Raw genomic sequence first — 26045 nt, forward strand, 5'->3', positions numbered from 1 at the left:
CAGAACTTATATGCATGTACACATAACCAATGGACACGGACCACAAAGCCGGGGACAGGGTGGGAGGGATGGGGAGGAGGGTGTCAATGGGATAAAAAAGGAGAAACATCTGTAACAAAAATTAAATAAAAAAAAAATTACATGGCAATAAATATGTACCTATCAATAATCATATTAAATGTAAATAGATTAAATGCTTCAATCAACAGACATAGGGTAGCTGAATGGATAACAAATATCTATATATATACTGTTTAAAAGAGACCCAACTCAGAGTGAAATCACACAGAGACTGAAAGTAAACGAATGAAAAATATATTTTATGCAAATAAAAAAAGTTTAAAAGAAAGCTAAAGTAGCAATACTTATACTAGACAAAATATACTTTAAAACAAAGGCTATAAAAAGACACAAAGAAGGACATTACATAATGATAAAGGGATCAGTACAACAAGAGGATATAACCCTTGTAAACATGTATGCACCAAATATATGAACACCTAAATATATAAAGTAAAGTCCTGGTCCATTTGGCTCAGTGGTTAGAGTGTCGTGGACCAAAGAGTCATGGGTTTGATTCCAGCCAAGGACACATACCTCAGTTGCAGTTCATCCTTGGCCCTGATCGGGGATATGCAGGAGGCAAACAGTCGATGTGTCTCTCTCACATCGATATATCTCACTCTCTCTTTCTCTTTCCCACTCTATCTGAAGATAAATGGAAAAATATCCTCGGGTGAGTATAAAATATATATATATATATATATATATATATATATATATATATATAAAGTAAATATTGATGGACACAAAGGGAGAGATCAACAGTAATACGGGCATAGTAGGGGATTTGGGCACTCCATTGACACCAACGAATAGATCTTCCAGACAAAAATGCCAACAAGGAAACAGTGGCCTGAAATGACACACTGCACAAGATGGACTTAACTGATATTTGCAGAACATTTCATCTTAAAGCAGCAGAGTATACATTCTTTTCAAGTGAACATGGATCATTTTCCAGGATAGATTACATGTTAGGCCACAAAACAAGTCTCAATAAATTTAAGAAGATTGAAAGCATATCAAGCACCTTCTCTGACCACAATGGTATGAAACTAGAAATCAATTACAAGAAAAAAAAACAAAAAACTAGAAAACAGAAAAAAAGGTTAAATAACATGTTACTAAATGATGAATTGGTTAGCAATGAATGAGATCCAGGGAGAAACCCAAAGCTACCTTGAGATAAATGATAATGACAACACAATAACCTAGAATCTATGGGAAACAGTAAAAGCAGACCTAAGAGGGTAATTTACAGCATCACAGGCCTACTTTAAGAAACAAGGAAAACTTCAAATAAACAATCTAACCTTACACCTAGAGGAAATACAACAAGAACAAAAAAACAAAGCCCAAAGTGAGAAGAAGAAAGGAAATAATAAAGATCACAGCAGAAACAAATGAAATCATGTAAGAAAACCACAAAAGATAGTTCTTTGTAAAGATAAACCTTTAACCAGAATCATGAAGAAAAAAGACAGAGACGACCCAAATAAAATTAGAAATGAAAGAGGAGAAATAACAACTGGCACCACATAAATGCAAAAATAATAAGTAAATATTATGGAAAACTATATGTCAACAAATTGGACAATCTAGAAGAAATGGATAAAGTCTTAGAAACATTATATCTTCCAAAATTGAATTAAGAAGGAACAGAAAACCTGAACAGACCAACTGCAATCAACAAAATTGAAGCAGTAAAAAAAAATTAAAAATGAAAAAAAACCCAGCAAACAAAAACCCTTGACTGAATGGCTTCACAAGTAAATGTTACCAAACAATCATAGAATAACTAATACTTATCCTTCTCAAACTATTCCAGAAATGTAAGAGGAGGAGAGGATCCCAAGCTTATTTTATGAGGCCAGCATTATCCTGATTTCAAAACCATAGAAAGACTTTACAAAAAAGAAGAAAATTATAGGTCAATATTCCTGATAAATGTAGATGCAAAAATCCTCAACAAAATATTAGCAAACAAAATTCAACAATACATTAAAGAGATCATATACCATGATCAAGTGAGATTTAATTCTAGGTTGCAAGCTTGGTATAATACTTGCAAATCAATTAACGTGATACATCACATAAACAAAATGAAGTATAGAAATCATATTTATATCAACAGATGTATAAAAAACATTTGACAAAATCAAGCATCCATTTATGATAAAAGAAAACTCTCAGTAAAGTAGTAATAGAGGAGACATCCCTCAACATAATAAAGGCCGTATATCAAAAACCCACAGCTAACATTATAATCAACAGGGGAAAACTAAAAGTTTTCCTTAAGATTAGCAACAAAACAGGGATGTCCTCTTTCACTGCTCTTATTCAACATAATACTAGAAGTTCTAGCCACAGTAATCAGACAAGAAGAAATAAAAGGCATCCAAATTGGAAAGGAAAAAGTAAAACTGTCATTATCTGCAGATGACATGATACTATTTAGAGAACCCTGAAGATTCCACCAAAAAACTACTAGACCTGATAAACAAATTGAGTATAGTGGCAGTATATGAAATAACTGTTTAGACTGTTGCACTTTTATACACCAATAATGAACTATCAGAAAGAAAAATTATAAGAAAACAATCCAATTTACAATTACATAAAAAAAAACACCTAGGAATAAATTTAACCAAGAAGGTAAAAGACCTGTACTCAGAAAACTATAAGACACCGAAGAAAGAAATTAAAGAAGAGCCCTGGCCAGTTTGCATCAGCATTTAGAGCATCGGCCTGTGGGCCAATAAGTCGCGGTTAGATTCTGGTCAAGGGCATGTACCTTGGTTGCTATTCACCCCAGCTCTGGTTGGGGTTGTGCGAAAGGCAGCCACTCGATGTGTCCCTTTCACGTCGATGTTTCTCTCTCTCTTCCTCTCTCTCCCTCCCAATCTATCTAAACAAAAAAAAAAAAAAAAAATGGAGCAATGTCTTCAAGTGAGGATAAAAAAAAAAGAAAAGAAAAAGAAATTGAAGAAGATACAAATAAATGGAAGCATATAACATGCTCATGGATAGAAAGAATTAACATTATTAAAATGTTTATACTACCCAAACCAATCTATAGATTTAATGCGATTCCTATCAAAATACCAATGGCATTTTTCACATATCTAGAACAAATAATCCAAAACTGTATGTGGAACAATGAAAGATCCCAAACAGCCACAGCAATCTTGAGAAAGAAAAACAAAGTTAGAAGTATCTTGCTACCTAGTATCAAACTCTACTATAAGGATATTGTAATCTAAACATCATAATAGCAGACCTATAGATCAATGGAACAGAATAGAGAGCCCAAAAGTAAACCCACCCCTACAGGGTCAATTAATATATAACAAAGAAGACAAGAACATACAATGAGGTCAAGACAATCTATTCAATAAATGATGCTGGGATTTTAGTACAGTTATGTGCAAAAGAAGTGAAACTAGACCACCTTCTTACACCATATACAAGAATAAACTCAAAATGGATTACAGACTTAAAGGTAAGACTTGGAAACATAAAAATCCTAGAGGAAAACATAGGCTGAGTTGTTGGGTTTTCTTTTTTCCTATTTCTTAATAATTTTATACTTGTTTACCACATTTCAATATGGAAAGAGCACTGATCAGGTCAGGAAACCCAAATCTATTCCTGACTATTTGTGTTGAGCCACTGAAAATGTTTTCTACTTCATCTGATAGAAAATGTTCATGCTAATGTGAGTATGTCTTCATGAGAACATGCCAAATCTTATATTAAAATATCTGCATTTTTTAAACTACAAAAGGAAAACCATTCCAACTCTTTGTCTATGTTATAATGCTATTCTCAAAACTGAGGAATAAAGAATTAGGGCACAGATGAGCTAAACAAGTTGTGATATAAATGAAATATAATCATTATGTTACATCTTCATAATTCAACAAAAGCAATCAAAACACTGTTAGGAACTGGGGACTATTAAGATGTGTAAACCGTCATTTCACATCGAAGAGCTCTATATTCATTCAGGCCAGCAGGGAGCAGAGTGGTGACATCATGCTTGAACAGGTGTGCTATGTAGAGTACTATGGAGACCAGAGAGAAAGTGGTTATGTCTACTTGGGACTCAGGAAGATAGTATTTGAGCTGTGCCAACATTACAGGAGAGCACACAGGCAAGACTAGCATAGGGTAGGAAGACTGGGGAACATTTTGGAAAAGAAAGCAAAGTTAACATACCTGTCGACTCTAAGTTAACATACCTGTAGAGGAATGCTTAGGAAATAAGCCTAGATGATAAGCTAAGAAATTGATTTAATAGAAAGGGGAGCTAGAGTAAATCTGTTCTCTCTCTCTCTCCCGCCCCCTTCCTCCCTCCTTGTCACACTGGGATATTATGTGGGTTAGATGGTAGCAAGTCCTAGATAAGTGTGATGTGTAATTTATTGCCATTCAACATCATAAATAATAAGGCAAAGCAGAAAAGGCTCAAAAGGTCTATACATGAATCAAAAGATTCCCAGGTGTGAGAGGAATTTCTAGGGCCACAGGAGGAGAAGGCAAAGTGATAAAAAGGAAAGGGTTGTGAGATGCGTGAAGGTGCTGCTAAGAAAAAGGTAGGAACTCACTCTCAGTGATGGAGCTACAATGCCTTGCAAGGTGAACTAGCTTTGTGCTAAATTTTTCTTCATCAAGTCTGTATCTTCTAGCTCACTATCATTCCACCTGTACTGTGCCTTCTCTCCACCTTTAATGCTTCTGTTTTGGCTCTGGTCCTCTGCATCTCTTGAATAGTATATGTAGTTCTATCAAGTTCTACACAAATGAGAATGAATTTCAGTAAAGTAAAGTGATACCAGATCAGTTTCTGTGAAATGTGGGAAGCAGAAATGCTCTCAGCCACCAATGGGAGAAGAGGATATCTGCACTATTATGTGATCATTTTGTCTTATTGTTTATGATCTTGTACCACCCTTTATGCTGCTGATAGAATGCTCTTTCAACATCTCTAATATGATCACGTTACTCTTCTTTATAGTGGCTTCTCATTGCCCACAAGATGAAACCCAAACTTCTCTTTTTTACTTTTTAAAATTACTTTTATTTTAAAATTACAGTTGACATACATTATTATATTAAGTTCAGGTATACACCCCAGTGATTAGACATTACATAATTTACTAAGTGATCATTCTTATATCTTGCACCCATCTGACATCATACATTATTGTTAGAATATTATTGACTATATTCCCTATGCTGTACTTTATATCCCCATGACTGTTCTGTAACTAGCAATTTATTCTTCTTAATCCCTTCACTTTTTTCACCCATCCCTCCAACCCCCTTCCCATCTGGCAACTGTCAAAATGTTTTCTGTTTCTATGAGTCTGTTTCTGTTATGCTTGTTTATTTATTTTGTTTTTTAGATTTAGTTGTTGATAGATATGTATTTATTGCCATTTTACTGTTCATATTTTTTGTCTTAAAATATCTTTTTAAATTTTACTGTTGAAAGTATTACAGATGTCCTCCCTTTTCCTCCATTGATATTGTTTATGTTTTTTATCTTTTCTTCATTTTCTTCTTAAAGAAAGCCCTTTAACATTTCATATAATATTGGTTTGGTGGTGATGAACTCCTTTAGCTTTTTCTTGTCTGGGAAACTCTTTGTATGTCCATCAATTCTAAATAATAGCTTTGCTGAATAGTGTAATCTTGGTTGTCAGTCCTTGCTTTTCATCACTTTGAACATTTATCAATCCCTTTTTACTTGAAATGTTTCTGTTGAGACATCAACTGACAGTCTTATGGGAGCTCCCTTGTAGATAATTAACTGCTTTTCTCATGCTGCTTTTAAGATTCTCTCTGTCTTTAACCTTCTGCATTTTAATTATGATGTGTCTTAGTATGGGCCTCTTTGGGTTCATCTTGGGACTTTCTGTGCTTCCTTCACCAAGTTAGGGAAGTTTTCTGTCATTTGTCCAAGTAGGTTTTCAATTTATTGCTCTCTTTCTTTTCCTTCCAGCACCCTCATGATGCAAATGTTGGTAAACTTGAAGTTGTCCCAGAGGCTCCTTACACTACCCTCATTTCTTTGGATTCTTTTTTCTTTTTGCTGTTCTGATTGGGTGTTTTTGCTTCCTTATATTCCAAATCACTGATTTGATTCTTGGCTTTATTTACTCTGCTGTTGATTCCCTGTAAAATATTCTTCATTTCAGTTAGTGTATCATTTACACTGGTCCTTTTTTATACTGTCGAGTTTCTCACTAAGTTCCTTGAGCATCTTTATTATCAATGTTTTGAACTCTGCATTGGGTGGATTACTTGTCTCTATTTTGTTTAGTTCTTATTTTGGAGTTTTGATCTGTTCTTTCATTTAGAATATGTTTCTTAGTTTCCTCATTTTGGCAGCCTCCCTGCGTTTGTTTCTATGTATTATGTAGAGATGCTACATCTCCCAGGCTTGGTAGAGTGGCCTAATGTAGTAGATGTTCTGTAGGTTCCAGTGGCACACCTCCCTGATCAGTCAAACTGGGCACTCAAGATTTCCCCCACTACCCATGCTGTGTACACTCTCCTGTTGTAGTTGAGCTCCAATTTCTTTTGGCACATCAATGGGAGGGATTTACCCTCAGACCAATCAGCTGCAAGGACCGGCTGCAACCATTGATCACTGACTTCTGACCACTGTGGAGAATCAGCTGTGCAGAGGCCCACTCCACAGATTAGGACTTTCTTCAGTGGGGCTCTGGTGCCTTCTGAGTCCACCCCTTTAGTGTGTCATTTGTGGAGGTGGTTGGGTGGCAATGTTTCAACATGGTCTGAAGCTGTGCATTGCCTCTGGGGCCTCCTGGGAGGTACAGGCCAAGGTCAGTTGCCGCCTGTGTTCTGCCTAGGGCTACCAGCATGAGCTACAAAGTGATCTGCAGATAGTTGCTACTTGTGCTGGGCTTGGAGGTTCACAGGAGAGGCCAAGCAGTGAACCAAGGCTGGCTGCCACTAGTACTGAGCCTGGAGCCAATTAGTGAGAGGAACAGGGCATGCTGAGACCAGAATATGCTTATTTGAGAGATTTTAGTAAAATCTGAAGTATGAGTCAGGACAACCCATTCATATGGAAAAGTGACTGGAAACAGCTTTGGTGGGCCCGAAAGTTGGGTGGGGCAGGGCCTTAGGGAATCACCAGGAGGCATGCAATGTGAGCCAGACTGTCTGCAGGCTTTGTGGGGGGAAGACTCATTAAAGGAACAATGGCCTTCACTAGTCATTCTGTCTGGGAGAAAGCTGTCTCCCCAGCTCTTACCTTGATGCCAGACCTCCCCATATGTCTCTGGTAACTTTCAAGCTGCTGCCCAGTGCTGGAGCTCAGAGGGAGGGAGTCTGAATAAGTCCACACATGAGCTCTTTAAGAGGAACTGCCTGGGACTCTAGAAGCCCTCCTTCTCTGCCAGTCTCAATCCCCGCTGGTATTTTCCATCAGAAGTTGTTTGGGATTCTCTTCCTGTCACTGGAACCCTGGGCTGGGAGGCCTGGTGTGGGACCGGGACCCTTTGTTCCTCAGGGGGGACCTCTACAGCCAAGATATCCCTCCCAATTTTTATCTGCCACACCTGGGTGTGGGACCAGCCTACTCGTGTTGCCACCCCTCCTACCAGTCTCCATGTGGCTTCTTCTTTAATTTCCTAGCTGTAGGACTTTCATTCAGCTAGGTTTCAGGTGGTTCTGAATGGTAGTTATTCTAAAATTCAGTTGCAATTTTAATGTGAAAGCCCAAACTTCTTGACATGGCATAACCTTATCAGAGCTGTGACTTTGAAAGGTTAATTATATAACCATGTGTGAGGAAAGAGAAAATTTAGAAGTAGAGCGTTTATTCAAACCCAATAAGGGAATTCAAGACCATCTAGGCCAGCCTTTCCTAGAATCCCCTCATCACTTCTGAATATAATAGATTCCTAGGTTCCTCCCAGGCCTGCTGGAAGGGTCCCCCAAGCAAGAGAGCCTGTGTGTTTAGCAACTTGTACTCTCCCAGAGAATTCTTATGCTCAGGCAGTTTGGGGAACAGTAATAAAGCCCAAAATATTTTACAGCAGATGAAGAAACTCAGGTCCAGAGAGTCGCACCAGTTGCAGAAGCCCCCCCAAAATGAGGTCCTGGACCAAAATGAAGGGACTGCAAAGGAGGATAGCTGTGACTGAGACTGCAGACCTCTTACCAGAGTGTCCAATCTAAGGTCCACCTTGAGGCTCCCGGGATTGTGCGATCCTGCCAGGGGGGGTCTCTCAGCAGCAGGGGCTGGAGAGGCCGATGGGAGGACAGGAGAGTGAGAAACTCCTGGAATACATTCTGCTGAAGAACCAGGGTCAGGCAAAACAAGATACTTTTGCTCCCAGCTTCTGTTTGTTCAGAGAGCTTTGAAGATAAGCAAGATTTGCCTGAGGACAAAATTGTGAGCACAGCAGAACTTGTAGATGTTGACAGCCTTCCCATTTTTGCTTTCTTTCCTTCCTTTGTCCCTGCAGTGTGTCCCTGTGCTCAACCCTTTCTTTCCTAGCTACATGGAAATGGCTTGTCATCATCCATACTTTGACTGAGGCAGTGTTCGGCCTTGACCACTTTAGTATTATCCCAATTCCTCCCCACCTCTGGTGTGTGTGTGTGTGTCCATTTCTCTTGTTCACAAATATAAGGCTTTAAGTATTTCATCCCAGACAAGAAAATACCATATGATTTCGCTTATGTGTTGAATCCTAAAAACAAAATAAACAAGCAAGACAAAAGTAAACTGATAGAAAAAGAGAACAAAAAGAGACCAACCCCCCTCCCCCGCAACTGATGGTTGTGCAATGGGAGAAGGGTTGGGAGACTGGGTGAAAAAGGTAAAGGGATTAACAAGTACAAATTGGTAGTTACAAAATAGCCATGGGGATGTAAAGTACATCTTAGGGAACATAATCAATAATATTGTAATAACTATACATGGTGTCAGGTGGGTATAAGACATTTTGGGGAATCACTTTGTAAGTTATATAAATGTTCAACCACTATGCTGTACACCTGAAACTAATACAATATGTAATGTTAACTGTAATTTAATTTTTTTAATTTAAAATTAAAAGTAAAGTATTTCAGACAATAGTGGAGGTAAAAAAAATATGTGCAATAGGTCAAGGGAGCACCTTACCCTTGAAATGATCATCTCTCAGAGGATGCCTGAAAGCTTTGTTCAGCCAATCAACACACATTAATGAGCGGGAACCTTGTGTTAAGCATGGTGTTAAATATTTGGCTGCTGGAAGAAACCAAGAGAAATATAAAAAAAGAACAAGGTTGAGGCCCTGGCTGGTTTGGCTCAGTGGTTAAAGCATCAGCCTGCGGACCAGAGAGTCCTGGGTTCGGTTCCTGCTAGGGCACGTACCAAAAAAAAAAAAGAAAAGAAAAGAACAAGGTTGAATCATTTCCTTTGAGTTGCTCACAATCTTGTGATGATAAAACTCAAACAGATAATACTGTGAAATAAAAATATGCATAGCACATACAGGGGCCTAGTGAAGAAAATAGTTAACCTTCTTGTGAGCTAGGACAAGAAGGCTTTGCAGAGATGCTACCATTAAATTTGGACTTGAAACATGAGGAGGTTTTCTCTAGGGAGTTAATAGGGAGAGAGAAGGACATTCCAAGTACAAGGACAGCATATCTACAAAGGTGGAGAAGCAAAGAAAAGTTTGTCATGTTCAAAGAAAAAAATTAAATAAGACTGATGATTAGTATTGAAAGTGTAGCATGAATGGCAAGGAGTTGAAGGGAATGAAAAGGTAGGTTGGTGGTGAAGGATCAGGTAAGTAATGCAGCAGATGGCGCTTTTCAAAGATGACCTCACCAATATATATCTCATCTCACAGGATCTTACATTCCTCTGTCTAGAGGTGGAGTATGTGTTCTCTCCTTGAACCTGAGCTGCCTTTATATCATTCCTGACCAATAGGATGTGGCAGGAGTGATGTTGTGTGATTTATAAGGCTAGGTCATAAAAGACAATATGGATCCTGCCCAGCATGCTTCTGTCCCCCTCCCTCCCTTTTTACTTTCCTTCCTCCCTTTCTGCCTCCCTCTCTCTCTTTCTGGGCCCTTGTCTTTGGAAGTCAGATGCTGTGAGGAAAGCCAGACCAAATGGAAAGACTAAGTATGGGTGTGCTGGGCCTCAGGTCCCAGCCAGGACCCATCCAGCGTCAGCCATCAGATGTGGGATGGACAGGGCTTCAGATGGTTTAGGCCAGTGAGTCTTCTTGCAGGGCTCCAGACACAACAGAGCAGAAACAAACCATCCCTGCTGTATTCTACCTGAACTTCCATCCGCAGTAACCATGAGAGTAAAAAAAAAGATGATTGTTTCAAGTCACTGGGTTTGGGGGTAATTTTTAATACAGCAACAGGTAATGGGTATAGTCATGCCAAGAAGTTGCACTTTATCTTAACATCACTAGGGAACCAGTGAAGATGTTTTCATCAGGGAAGTGGCATAAGAATCGCAAATGAGAAAGATCGCCCTGGTGGCACCATGGAAATAGGCCAGTGGGGGAAGGGTGGCTTAGGAGAACAGGAGGCCACAATGGCTATCCAAGCCAGTGAGAATGGTAGGGCAGAAACCACTTCAATTTTCTGGAAAACTTTTATGACTTTAGTTAAGTTTTAAAATGCTCTACTTCTATGTACCCAAAAGTGAGAGTCAGTAAGAACAGCAGAATACTTGAGCTGATTCCTTCCCACTCTCTCCTACCCCAACCTTTCCTCTGCTCCTTCAAATCCAGATCCTGGGCTTTCAGAATCTATTTCACTGATCCTTCCATTCCTACCTAATGATGTGTAGATGCCAGCAGCACACTCCTAGTTTGTGTCTTCTCCTTGCCTCTCTCCAAGTATGAAGGTCATGGCGCCAGAGTCATAACCAAGAGCTGTTGTTGCCTCTCGCTCATCGGCATCAGGGTTCAATGGAAACCTTAGTCCAGGGATTTCGTAGGGGGCATGAAAAGACATGTTTGAGGGAAAGAGGATCTCAACTGGTGGGGAGGTAGAATATGGCCTTTTAAACACAGATGAGTATAATCATGATAATCATGATACAGCATGAAAGTTAGCATAAGGAGCAGAGGCCTTGGGCTCTGTCTCTCCTTCCCCTTCCAGGTTAGGACACTGTGGATGCAACATATGACTAGACCCCTGTCCCCTGGTACCCCTGTCCCAATTTTCTGGAGTAAAAAATAGTTGAGAAAAACAAAAAACTGGTCTCAGTCAGAGTTGACAGCCATGCTGACCTACATCATGGTTTGGAAGCTGCTCCGCCCTCCGAGAGAGACCTACCATAGGAGAGAAGGGGCTGAGATGAGCTGGGCTGAGGACCACCCCCCCACATCAGAGACCATGAACCACCCCCATTCCCTCCCCACTCCCTGAGTTTGCGGCACTCCCCTCCTTGAGGGACTATTGTCCCTTTAATAAGTCTACTATGCTTTGCTGAGTCTCCGCCTTGCTCTCGAATCCCTTCTTGCATGGTGACAAGAACCTGCATCCTGTCACTGGGTTGAGGACTCCCCTGGCCTCCCCATGAGCCGTCCGGCATCAATGAGACTTATATGATTTATACTATTGTGTGCTATTTTAACACCAAAGATGATTGTACATACTAGAGTAACCATGTGTTCTTTAATACAAATGATTTGGTTTACAGTTTTCACTTAGAGCAAGACTTGTTGAGTGTTGCCCGTTGCCCAGTGAATGTGGAGGAAAAACTGTTCCGTGACATGATGCTGACAGACCCGTGAGCTAGACCCAGGTCAGAAGGGACATGGTCTCATACATTCCCTCGGAGACTGATCACAATCTATACTTTTCTTCTGACATAAGCCAGCACCTCTTTCCTGTGTCCCACAGCACACTGGTTCCTGAAACAGGCCGTAGTCTTGCCCTGGACAAGCACGGAAGGCATTTTTTTCTTACCTAGAGTAAGTCATGTTCTTCCTGCCCTATTCTTTATAATTCTTCAGTGCCGGCCACACAGCAAGGGGGATATCCACTTGGTCTTACCGCTGCCCAAGATGTGATTCATATGCACATTTCCCTTAATATACTCTGTTCATTGCTGGACTGGAGTGGCCAGCCTCTTTCTTTAGTCTTTCCCTGCCCTTCAGTCTTAGGGCTCTTCCCTGGGTCTGCATACATGAACAGTATATATGGTTCAGGCAAAAGTCTTATCTCAGATATTAGGAAAGCAATGCAGGCCACTTGATTTATGCTTTATTTTTCCTGCTAAATATTTGACTCATCTCTAAATGTATCTAAGACTAGTTGGCAATAAGTTGTTACATGTACCATCGTGCGTTTTCATTTATCTTCATAAGATTTTGTATTCAGTGTTTCCAGAATTACTTTATTGAGCAACTTCTCTCTGCCAGGATCTTTTATATTCTTTATCTTACTCAACCCTAACATCAAGTCCACAAAGGACTATTTTATCTGTATTTTATAGTTAGGAAAGTTTCCTGCATGTACGTTGTGACATGCTCAAGGATAAATGATTCACAGTGGTAAAGCAGAGCTTGAGGCTGGGTATTTTGATTTTCAAATTTAGAATTCTTTTCCCAGAAAGCATGGTGGACTTAAGCTGTACCTTTATAACAGCAGTAATTGAAGGCAAACTGCATTTGTCTGTTATAGTCATTTAACTTGTTTTTATTCACGCAGTGACAAACTGACAGACTATACTCTGGATGTTCAGATCTTAACTGCTAAGCTTTTAAAATGTGGTGGTTTTCACTAGCCCCGCGTGAGCATCAATCCCAGCATCTCCATCATTCTCTGTTATGGTGAGAACTTGGAAGGCATTTATGGTGCTTAAAAACCCAGATTCTGGAGCCTAATCTTAGGATTCAGATTGTAACTCTGTGACCTTAAGCACTTGTTTATCCTCCCTCGCCTTAGTTCCTTCACCTCTGAAGCATAGATAATAATAGTGCCTATGTTGTGAGTTTGTTGTTAGAATTAAATTAGCTATTGTAGATAAAGTACTTAGAATATTGCCTGCAACATACTAAGTGTTATTTAAGCATTGGGCATTTATTATTATTATTAATTATTATTATTACAGACAGTTAATAAATAATTATGAAATCAGTATGTTCATTTAATAGCACACGTTTATGTGTGCACATGCGTGTGTGTGTGTGTGTGTGTGTGTTTATAACTGGGTTTTTTTCCTTCACAGTCTAATTTTCCAACCAAGATTTAAGGGTTCCATTGTTTGGTACTTGATAAATCTTTCTCTCTTTACTCATCATGGTAACTAGACAAAATAAGTAATGACTTGTATTAGTTTTCTAGGACTGTCATGGGGAAATATCACAAAGTAGTTGGCTCAAGCAACAGAAACTCATTTCTCACAGTTCTGGAGGCTAGAAATTGCATGTCCAGGTGTGAGCAGGTTTGGTTCTCCTAAGGCCTCTTCCACTTGGCTTAGAGATGGCCACCCTCTTGCTACTTCTTCACGTGGTCTTATCTGTGCCCACACGTCCCAGGTCTCTCTTGGGTGTTCAACTTTCCTTTCTTAGCAGGACACCAGTCAGACAAGAGTGGGGCCCACCCTAAGGCCCTCATTTAAACTTAATTACCTCTTTAAGGGCCTTATCTCCAAATATGGTTACATTTTGAGGATGGGGGTTTAGGGCTTCAACATATGAATGTGTAAGGGACACAATTCTGCCCATAACATGACTACTAAGATTATATTGACATGTCCATAGGGTAGGAGCTGTTATACCTCACTAAAGTTATGTAATTCCTACAAAGTCCCAAGGCTAATGTTCTTGATTATCTTAAAGATGTTTTTATAGACAATTTGTTGGAAGAAGAATCCTAACAAGGTCCACATGTAGCATTTATTATGTATCTTAATTTTCTTTTATTTTGAAATAGTTCTCAATTTCTTGTTTTTTATTTTTACTTTATGCCATTGATTTGTTAAAAACAAACAAACAAAAAATGTTATTTGTGTTATGGAATGGTTTACCCTCTGGATTCAGCTATTGTGCTGGCTCATGATATTGTTTAACTTATTTTCTTATATTCTGTATTTCTTATAAACTGGTTGTCAAGTCGAAGCTTGGTTAGATTCATGTCCAGATTTTTAAAAAAAATTTTTTTTTCTTTATTTATTTTAGAGAGAGAGGAAGGGAGAGGGAGAGAGAAATAGAAACATTGATGATAGAGAACAATCAGTCAGCTGCCTCCTGCATGCCCCTCACTGGGGATTGGGCCAGCAACCTGGGCATGTGCTCTGACTGGGAATTGAACCAGCAACCTCTTGGTGCATGGGTCAGCGCTCAACCACTGAGCCACACGGGCTGGGCTAGTGAATCAACTTTTTTTTGTTAATCCTTACCCGAGGATATTTTTCCATTGATTTTTAGATAGAGTGGAGGGAGGGCAGGAGGGAGGGAGAGAAACATCGATGTGAGAGACACATCAATTGGCTGCCTCATGCATGACCCTGGCTGGGGTTGGGGATTGAACCCGGAACCTAGGTACATGCACTTGACCAGGAATCAAATCCATGACCCTTTGGTCTGAGGGCTGACACTCTAACTGCTGAGTCAAATCAGCCAGAAGTGAATCAACTATTTTTATTTATTTATTTATTTTATTATTATTGTTATTTTTTTGGTACATGCCCCTAGTGGGAACCAAACCTGGGACTCTCTGGTCCGCAGGCCAACACTCCAACTGCTGAGCCAAACCGGCCAGGGTGTGAATCAACTATTTTTAAAAGTCAGTCATCAAGCCCTGGCCAGTTTGGCTCAGCGGTTAGAGTGTCGGCCTGTGGTCCGGAGAGACCCGGGTTCGGTTCCCGCTAGGGGCACGTACTTCGGTTGCAGTTTGTCCCCGGCCCTGGTTGGTCGTGTGGGTGGCAGCCACTCGATGTGTCCCTTCACGTCGATGTTTCTCTCTCTCTCTCCTTCCTCTCTCTCCCTCCCACTCTATCTGTACAAAAAATGGAAAAATATCCTCGGGTGAGGATAAAAAAAAAAAAAAAAAAAAAAAAAAAAAAAAAAGTCAGTCATCAATTGTTTCACATACATAGATATTTAGTTAGATTTAGTGCTGAGTCACAGTATATTTAAAACAATGAGTCATTGCTCCACATACAATATGATAGAATTATTCAGAGCATGATAATCATCTTCTCTGTGGTCATGCCTTAAATGAGTAATAACTGAAGTTTTAGTTTCTGAATAATTCAGAATCCCAAAATAGCTTTCCTCCGATTATCTAGATATTCTTTTGAAACATTGAGTCAATTCACATGTTCCCCTCAAGTAGTTTCACAAAGAAATATTTATTGAACCCCTACTTTGAATAAATCAAGTTTATGAGGTGCTACAGACATACAAAGGTAAGATACAGTTCCTGCCATTAAGATTAAATTTGGTAGGGAAGACAGTGAATACGTAAACCATTATTATGTGACATAAGAGTGACAAAACAGCCCTGGCCAGTTTGGCTCTGCAGTTAGAGTGCCCGTCTTAAGGACTAAAGAGTCTCAGGTTTGATTCCCAGTCAAGGGCACGTACCTTGGTTTGGGGTTCAATCCCCGTTCCTGGTTCGGGTTGTGTGGGAGGCAACTAATCTATGTGCCTCTCTCACATCAAAGTTTCTCTCCCTCCCTCCCACTCTATCTGAAAAAACTTAATAGAAAAATATCCTCAGGTGAAGATTTAAAAAAAAAAAAAAAGGGAATGACAAAAACAAAGCACATAAAAGTTTAGTTTAGGAAGATTATGGAAAAGTTTTCAGAGGCATTTGAAGTAAACCTTGAAGATTTGGTAGGATTTTTTGGTCCTTACAGGAGATGGGGAAGAATGACTAGCAGGAATGAATAAAGGAGAAAGCATCTAAAATTCCAGAGACTGACTGTCTTACTTTTGTTAAGTTGTATGAGTTCTTTATGTATTTTCGAAATTAACCCCTTATTAGATGTATCATTGGCAAACATGTTCTTCCATACAGTAGGTTCCCTTTTCATTTTGTTGATGGTTTCTTTTGCTGTGCAGAAGCTTATTTTGATGTAGTCCCATTTGTTCCTTTTTTCCTTTATTTCTCTTGCCCTAGGCGATGTGTTGATGAAAATTCTGCTACATGAGATATCTGAGATTGTGCTGCCTATGGTTTCCTCTAGGAGTTTTATGGTTTCATGAGTTACATTTAAGTCTTTTCTCCATTTTGAGTTTATTTTTGTGTATGGTGTAAGTTGGTAGTCTTGTTTTACTTTTTGCATGTACCTGTCCAATTTTTCCAACATCATTTATTGAAGAGACTGTCTTTACTCCATTGCATGACAGAAAATCCAGTTTAAAAATGGGCAAAGGATGTAAATAGATATTTCTCTAAAGAGGACACACAGATGGCCAAGAGACATATGAAAAAAATTTTCAGTGTCACTAATCATCAGAGAAATGTGAATTAAAATAACAAAGAGGTATCACCTCACACCTGCCAGAATGGCTACCATCAACAAATCAACAAATAACAAGTGCTGGTGAGGGTGTGGAGAAAAGGGAATCCCAGTACACTGCTGGTGGGAATGCAGACTGGTGCAGCCACTATGGAAAACAATATGGAATTTCCTCAGAAAAGTTAAAATTGATCTGTCATTTGACCCAGTGATCCCACTTTGGGGAATATATCCTAGGAATCCTGAAACACTGATCAGAAAGAATTGTGCACCCCTATGTTCATAGCAGCACTATTTACAATAGCTTACATCTGGAAACAGCCTAAGTGCCCATCAGTAGATGCATAGGAAAAAAAAAGCTGTGGTACATTTACATAATGGAATACTATGCAGCTGTGAAAAAAAGGATCTCTTACTCTTTGAGACAGCATGGAGGGACCTGGAGAGTATCATGTTAAGTAAAATAAGCCATTCAGAGGAAGACAAATATCACATGATCTCACTTATATGTAGCATCTAATGAACAAGATAAACAGACAAACAAAATAGATCCAGAGACATGGAAGCATGGAACAGATAGACGAACTTCAGTGGGAAGGGGGAGGCCAGAAGAGATTAACAAAAGAATTTATATGCATGTATGCATAACCCATGGACACGAATAATAGTGTGTTGAGAGCCTGGGGAGAGGGGTAGGAGTAGGGAGGAGGCTCAAAGGGAGGAAAGAGGGGAGATATCTGTAATACTTTAAACAATAAAGATAATTTTTCTTTTAATCCAGAGGCTGAAATCACTGGGTATGGTTTGCCTCTTGTTAAGGGATGAGATAGGAGATAGAAACTGAAAAGTAGATCAATACCACAAAGATTATTAAATATCAGCCTAACTTTCTCTCTTTCTTTCTTTCTCTTTCTTTCTCTTTCTTTCTCTTTCTTTCCTTCCTTCCTTCCTTCCTTCCTTCCTTCCTTCCTTCCTTCCTTCCTTCCTTCCTTCCTCTCTCTCTCTCTCTCTCTCTCTCTTTCTTTCTTTCTTTCTTTCTTTCTTTCTTTCTTTCTTTCTTTCTTTCTTTCAGAAGGTAACAGGAAACCATTAAAGTAATATGACATATAATGGTGTCAAAAGAAGGAAATGTTTTAAGATGAATGGAAGAAGCAGTATTCACAATGGTCAAGCAGTGGAAATATCCACCAAATAGTAAATGGATAAGCAAATGTGACATGCCCATACAATGGAATATTATTTGACCATAAAAAGGAATAAAGGATGGATACACATTACAACATGGATGAACCTTCAAAACATGGTAAGTAAAAGAAACCAGTCACAAACTACAGATATGATTTCATTTATATAAAATGTCTAAAATAAACAAATCCATAGTGATAAAAAGAAGATTAGTGGTTGCCTAGGACTGAGGGGCAGGTCAGGGAGTTGGGGTAATGAAGTGTTCTAAAATGGATTGTTATGATCAATGCACAACTCTGTGACTATATTAGAAACCATTGGATTATATACTTTATCTGGATGAAATGTATATGTGAATTATATCTTAATCTAGTTGATTAAGAAAAAAATAATGAAGGGAGTGGTCCGTAGTATCAGTTTTGGCAGAAAGGTCAGAGATTGAATACTGAGAAAAGGCTATAGGATTTGATGATTAAAAATTCATTGGTGACCTTTAAAAAGGGAATTTTTTCTCTGACATGGTGGGAGCAGAAGTGAGTGGGTGAGGAGGAAGCAGGGGCAGAGTTGTCTTTTAAGAAGTTTGGCCGTGAAGGGGGAGGTCGTAGGACATGGGCTCTTCCAACTTCCCCCTACTCAGACTTAAGTTTTATTTTTAAAAATCTTCTCATTAATATATATCATTTCTGAAGAAAACCATTCTTTTGACCTAGGGTTTGCCTCTCTGCCTGAGTCCTTGGCCTCACTTTCAACTCTCATTCTCAGAATCTTGCCTGATTTGTGTTTTTTCTCAGCTGAATCATGAAGAAACATCAGATAAGCCCAAATTCAGGGACATTCTATAATATAACTGCTCTGCAATGTTTAAAAGTGTCACGATCAAGATATTCCAGGAAAACTGAGGCACTCCTCTGGAGTGATGGAGTCTAAAAAACTAGCACAATAACTAATATAACACTTGATTCTAGACTGGCTTATTATTTTTTTAAATATTTTTTTTATTGATTTTTTCAGAAAGGGAGGAAGAGAGAGAGAGATAGAAACATTGTTGTGAGAGAGAAACATCAATGGGCTGCCTCCTGCATGGCCCCCACCGGGGATTGAGCCCACAACCCAGGTGTGTCCCCTGACTAGGAATCAAACTGAGATCTCTCAGTCCATGGGAGGACACTCAATCCACTGAGCCACACTGGCCGGGCATAGACTGGCTTATTTTTTTAATAAAAGGCAGTATTAGGACAACTGCTGAAACTTGAATGGGGTCAAGGATTAGATAATATATTAATGTTAACTTTCTGATTTTCATGATTTCATTCTATGTGTGCCAATGTCCTTGTGTGTGACAATACTACAATAAATGGAAGTGATGGAACATCATTTTGACAACTTACCCTCAAACAGCTACCCAAAAAAGTACAATCCTTGCATTTTTTCTGTAAGTTTGATATTGTTTTAATAATATAAATATTATTTCAAAATAAAAATAAAGTGATCCTGGAAAGGTAATCCTCTCAGCAACCTGCAGAAGCTAGCACAAAGTCTTTCTGAAGGAACACAAATTTAGCCTGAGTCCCAGAGAATTTCCAGTTATGAATTCACAGTTAAAATAATAAAACACAATCCCTGGCTGGCATGAGTCAGTTCACTGGGCATTGTCCATGCACCAAAAGGTTGCCAATTTGATTCCCAGTCAGGACATGTTCCCTGGTAGGAGGTGTGCAGGAGGTAGCCAATCGATGTTTCACATCAATGTGTCTCACTCTCTCTCCCTCTCCCTTCCTTTCTCTCTAGAAATCAATAAAAATATTTCTTTAAAATCATAAAACATAAGAAAATATGTTATCATGAAGAGCCAACAGAAACAATACATAGCAGAATTAGAACCATAAAGATTTCAGATATCAGAATTACCAAAAAATGTAAAATATATGTTTAACTTGTTTTAAGAAGTAAAAAGGAGACTTGAATATATACATACTTTTTTTCATTTATACATGTGACTATAAAAACAACAATGCAAACTTGAAAAAAGTCAAATAAAAATTCTAGAAAAGAAAAATACAATAATTGAAAATAAAAATTTGACATGATAAGAATAGATGAGATGTAGTTCAAGAGAGAACTAGTGAACTTGATGATAGAGTCAAAGAAATCTTCCAGAATGCAGAGACAAAAGATGGAAAATGTGGAAGAGGTAAAGAAACATAGAGACTAGAGTGTGACGGACTAACAACTGTTTGATTAGAGTTTCAGAAGGCTATGGTAAAGAGTTGGGAAGAGAGAGCAGCCTGATTGGAGTGAGCACCATCCCCCACAGCAGCAGTGACTGGGTGGGAGCGGAGCCTCACCGCCAACAGCAGCTGAGGCTCCAGAGCTGAGACATACCACCAGCAGCAGAGGTTGGGAAGCGGACATCCATCCCCAGGCAGCAGCAACACAGATCACAGCTGAGACCCATCCCCAGCATGAGCAGAGGCTGATCAGGAGTGGTGCCCCAGCCTAAGCAGCAGCAAGGCTCAGTCAGCCAAGACTGCCCCTGACAACTGCAGCAAGGCTCAGTCAGCCAAGACTGCCCCTGACAACTGCAGCAGTGGATTTGGAGTGGAGCCCCTCCCCCAGCAGCAGCAAAGTCCCAGGAGCTGAGCATCCTCAGCCCCCAACAGTAGCAGAGGATTGGGAGCTGAGAGCACCCCTGGGCAGCAGCAGCAGCAGCAGCAGCAGCAAAAACCAGGAGCTTATTATACTCGCTCCCAACAGCACCAGCAGTGACTGATCAGGAGCTGAGTCCCACCAGGCAGCAGCGAACCCCAGCAGTGGGACCAATGCACCCTGGAGTGCACCAGTTGGACCCATGCCAGACCAATACCAGTTGTCAGTTGTCAATTCTCTAGGACTCACAGCAGGCAAGAGGTGCCACACACCAAAACAGTCTGGGAGGCACAGCAGTCTTATCTGATACACACCAAGCTGCCTACACATTCCAACATCCCTCACCAGGCCTAGAATTACCGGACTGCTAAAATGGTGAGACAAAGAAACAACACCCAAATGAAAGAAAGGGAGGAATCACCAGAAAAGAAACTACATGAAATGGAAGAAAGCAGTTTGTCAGATAAAGAATTCAAAGCGATATTCAATTTTAAGGGTGCTCAAACAATTTAGTGAGAACTACAAGCAACTTAATAAGAATTATGAAGAGCTCAGTGGAACTACATCAGCTTAAAAAAACAGGTAGAAGTTAGGAATAAAAATCAAGAGAAAATAAAGAATGACATAGCTGTTATGAAAAATACCTTAAAAGGTTTCAATAGTAGAATAGAAGAAGCTGAAGACCAAATCAGCGAGTTAGAAGACAAGGTAGAAAAACACACCCAAATAGAGCAGCAAATGGGAAAAAAAAATGAAAAAGCAGGAGGAGAGTTTAAGGGAGCTTTGGGACAACACAAAGCATAACAACATTTGCATCATATGGGTACCAGAAGAGAAGAATTAAAGAAAGGAATAGGGAACTTGTTGGAAGAAATAATGACACAAAACTTCCCTAATTTGGTGAAGGAAAATATCACACAAGTCCAGGAAACACAGAGAGTCCCAAGCAAGATGAACCCAAAAAGACCCACAACTAGACACATCATAATTAAAAAGGCAAACATTAAAGACAAAGAATCTTTTTTTCCCATTTATTTTTGTTACACATTTTTCTCCTTTCCCCTCCCTAGACACCCTCTTCTCCATTCTACCCCCCAACCCCACAACATTGTTGTCTATGTTCATTGGTTATGCATTAATACATATAAGTTCTTTGGTTCATCTCATCCATCCCCCGTACCCCCTACTCTGAGGTCTGTCAGCCTAAACCATACTCCTTTCCATGTCTCTGGGTCTATTTCGTTCATCAGCCCACCTTGTTCATTATATTCCACAAATAAGTGAGACCATGTGGTATTTGTCTTTCTCTGATTGGTTTATTTCACTTTGCATAATACTCTCGAGGTCCCTCCATGTTGCCTCAAAGGATAGAGAGATCTTTCTTTCTTACAGCAGCATAGTATTCCATTGTATATATGTACCACTGCTTTTTTACCCACACATCTACTGATGGACACTTGGGCTGTTTCCAGATCTTAAAAATTGTAAATAGTGCTACTATGAACATAGGGGTACATATATTCTTTCTGATTGGTGTTTCAGGTCTCTTAGGATATATTCCTAGAAGTGGGATCACTGAGTCAAATGGCAGATCAATTTATAATTTTTTGAGGTAACACCATACTGTTTTCCATAGTGGCTAAACCAGTCTACATTTTCACCAGCAGTGTTAATAGAGTCCTCTTTTCTCCACATCCTCGCCAGCACTTGTTTGAGGATTTGCTGATGGCAGCCATTCTGGCAGGTGTGAGGTGATACCTCATAGTCATTTTAATTTGCATCTCTCTGATAATTAGTGATGGTGAGCATTTCTTCAGATGTCTCTTGGCCATTTGTATGTCCTTTTTGGAGAGGTGTCTGTTTAGGTCCTCTGCCCATTTTTTAATTGGGTTCTTTGTCTTCCTTTTGTTAAGTTGTATGAGCACACTATATATTTTGGAAATTAACCCCTTATCTGATGTATCATTGGCAATTATGCTCTTTCATATAGTGGGTTCCCTTTCCATTTTGATGGTTGTTTCTTTTACTGTGCAGAAGCTTGTTAGTTTGATGTAGTCCCATGTGTTCATTTTTCCTTTGTTTCTATGGCCTTAGGTGATGTATCAGTGAAAATTTCACTGCATATAATGTCTGAAATTTTGTTGCCTACATTTTCTTCTAGGATTCTTATGGATTCACAAGTCACATTTAAGTCTTTTATCCATTTTGAGTTTATTCTTGTGTATGGTATAAGTTATGATCTAGTTTAATTTTATTGCATGTAGCCGTCCAATTTTCCCAACACTATTTATTAAGGAGGCTGTCTTTACTCCATTGTATGCTCTTGCCACCTTTGTCAACTTTTAATTGAACATAATGTCTTGGGTCAATTTCTGAGTTCTCTGTTCTGTTCCATTGATCTATCTGCCTGTTCTTGTGCCAGTACCAGGTTGTTTTGATTATAGTAGCTTTGTAGTATAACCTGATAGCTGGTATTGTGATCCCACCTACTTTGTCCTTTTTTTTTTCAAGATTGCTGTGGCTATTCAGGGTCTTTTTTTGGTTTCATGTGAACTTTTGAAGTATTTGTTCTAGTTCTGTGAAATATGTCATTGGTATTTTGATGGAGATTGCATTGAATCTATAGATTGCCTTGGGTAATATGGACATTTTAATGATGTTAACTCTTCCAATCCATGAACAAGGTATGTGCTTCTACTTTTTTATATCTTTCTCTATTTCTTTTTTTAATGTCCTGTAGTTTTCTGCAAATAGGTCTTTTACTTCTTTGGTTAAATTTATTGCTAGGTGACCCGTCCCGCAGGTCGAGTGACGAGGACTCTAGAGGGGGAGTGAGGATGAGGAGGGACAAGAGACACAAGAAATGGAGACACGACAGGGCTCTGATCAAGTCTCGTTTATTCAGGGGTAATTCACACAATATATAGGGCAAGAAGCACCTTTTGCCAAGCACCAAGCTTGCTGGAAGCAATTCCAGGAAATACTACAAAAGGAACAAAAGGTCAGCAAAGACTTAAAGAAATGCAAAATGCAGAGATAAAGAAATGCAGAATGCAGAGATATCCTGCCTTGGGGCAGGCGATGGCAGAGCAGATTTTAACAAAATTGATGCCATGCAAAAAGCCTCCCACAGCTAGGTATCTTAATTTTTTTGCCACAATGATAAATAGGATTTTTTTTTAGTTTCTCTTTCTGTGAGTTCATTATTAGTGTATTAGAATGCCACTGATTTCTTGATGTTAATTTTTATCTGCTACCTTGCCAAATTTGTTTATTAAGTCTAGTAGATTTTTTATGGAGTCTTTGGGGTTTTCTATGTACAATATCATGTCATCTGTGAATAACGACAGTTTTACTCTCTCCTTTCCAATTTAAATCCCTTCTATTTTTTCATCATGTCTGATTGCTGTAGGTAAGACTTCCAGTACTATGTTAAATAAGACTGGTGAAAATGGGCATCCCTGTTTTGTTCCTGTTCTTAAGGTAAATGCTTTTAGTTTTTTCCCACTGAGTATGATGTTGGCTATAGTTTTTTTTCATAAATGGCCTTTATTACATCGAGATATAATCCCTTTATTCTCATGTTGCGGAGCTTTTTTATCAGAAATGGGTGCTGGATTTTGTCTAATGCTTTTTTAATGTCTATTGTTATAACCATATGGTTTTTATCTTTCATTTTGTTTATGTGGTGTATCACATTTATTGATTTGTGCATATTGTACCTGCCTTGCATCCCCGGGATGAATCCCACTTGGACATGGTGAATAATATTTTTAATGTATTGCTGAATCCAATTTGCTAATATTTTGTTAAGGATTTTGGCATCTATGTTCATTAGGGATATTGAACTGTAGTTTTCTTTCTTTGTAGTGTCTTTATCTGGTTTTGGAATTAGAATTATGCTGGCCTCATAAAATAAGTTTAGAAGTCTTCCTTCTTCTTGAATTTTTGGAATAGTTTGAGGAGAATGGGTGTTAGTTCTTTGAATGTTCGGTAAAACTCCCGCATGAAGCCATCTGGGCCTGGGCTTTTGTTTGCTGGGAGAGTCTTTTTTATTTTTTAATAAAAAAAAAAAAACCACCTTTTTTTTTTTTTTAAATTGTTCAGTGTTGGTAGAAGTTTGTTACAAAACTGGGCCTGTGGAATGTGAGGGGAGGGGTCCACTGTCAGATGTCAGCACTAGGGCCAGTGCAGCAGAGCCCTGTGGTGGGCTGTCTTCACCCCTGAGAGGGCAACAGGGCCAAACTCAATTGCTCAAAAGAAAGAGGTCCCTTGGGCCCTACTCCTTGGCAATGGCAAAGGCTTTTCCACCTCGATCTTGCCACAGTCTGCAATGATCACATCCTTCAGGGGCTTGTCCCGACCATCTGTCTTGGTGCTGTCCACCTTCCGTACTACTTCCATGCCCTCTAGAACTTTGACGAACACTACATGCTTGCCATCCAGCCAGGCTGTCTTGACTGTTGTGCTGAAGAACTGAGAGCCATCAGTGTCTTTACCAGCATTGGCCATGCTCACCCAGCCGGGCCCATAGTGTTTCAGCTTGAAGTTCTCATCGGGAAAGCGTTCACCACAGATGTTCTGCCCTCCAGTACCATCTCCCCAGGGAAGTCTCCGCCTTGGATCATGAAGTCCTTGATCACACGATAGAATTTGCTGTCTTTGTAGCCAAATCCTTTCTCTCCTGTAGCTAAAACCACAAAATTATCCACTGTTTTAGGAACAGTCTTTTCAAAGAGACCTATGACCACCCAGCCTATATCTTCATCCCCAAATCGCAGGTCGAAGTACACCTTGACTGTGACTTTTTGTCATTGGCCGTGGAGGGTCCCGGCAACAGCAGGCATAAGACAGAGCACAAAAAGAGGGTGGCGGCAAAGAGCACCTTCATTTTTCCCTCCGAGAGGCGAAGCAGCCACCAGGAGAAGCGATGGCCCGGGCTAAGAGTCTTGATTACATGTTCAATTTCCTTAGTTGTTATTGGTCTGTTCAAGTTTTCTATCTCTTCCCGGTTCAGTTTTGGGAGACTATGTGTTTCTTTCTTTTTTTTAAAACTTTTTATATCTTTATTGTTGAGTGTAAAATGTATTACAGATGTTCCACATTTTCCCCCCATTGACCCCCTCCTCCCACTCCCACCCCCCTCCCGCCTTTTCCCACATTATTGTCTGTGTCCATTGGTTATGTATATAAGTTCTTTGGTTTATTTCTTCCCACCCCTCCAACCCCTTTCCCTTTGAGGTTTGTCAGTCTAGCAACCAATTTGTACTTCTTAATCCCTTCACCTTTTTCACCCATTCCCCCAACTCCCCTCCCAACTGGCAACCAACAAAATGTTCTCTGTATCTATGAGAATGTTTCTGTTCTTCCTGTTCATTTTGTTTGTAGGTTCCATTGTTGATAGATATGTATTCATTGCCATTTTGTTTGTTCATATATTTTATCTTTTTCTTCAAAAAGACCCTCTATCATTTCATATAATAACAGTTTGGTGGTGATGAACTCCTTTAACTTTTCCTTGTCTGGGAAACTCTTTATATGGCCATCGATTCTAAATGCCAGCTTTGCAGGATAGAGTAATCTTGGTTGTAGGTTCTTGCTTTTCATCACTCTGAATACTTCTGCCACTCCCTTCTGGCCTGCAAAGTTTCTTTTGAGAAAT

The 26045-nt window shown here is 39.4% G+C and overlaps 1 pseudogene; it reads right to left on the reverse strand.

The window, feature by feature from the left end:
* Window positions 1-24637: 24637 nt before the first annotated feature.
* LOC118623042 lies at window positions 24638-25292 on the reverse strand (annotated as a pseudogene).
* Window positions 25293-26045: the final 753 nt, after the last annotated feature.

The sequence above is a fragment of the Molossus molossus genome, unplaced genomic scaffold (genome assembly GCF_014108415.1).
Source record: "Molossus molossus isolate mMolMol1 unplaced genomic scaffold, mMolMol1.p scaffold_m16_p_1, whole genome shotgun sequence".
Classification (NCBI taxonomy): domain Eukaryota; kingdom Metazoa; phylum Chordata; class Mammalia; order Chiroptera; family Molossidae; genus Molossus; species Molossus molossus.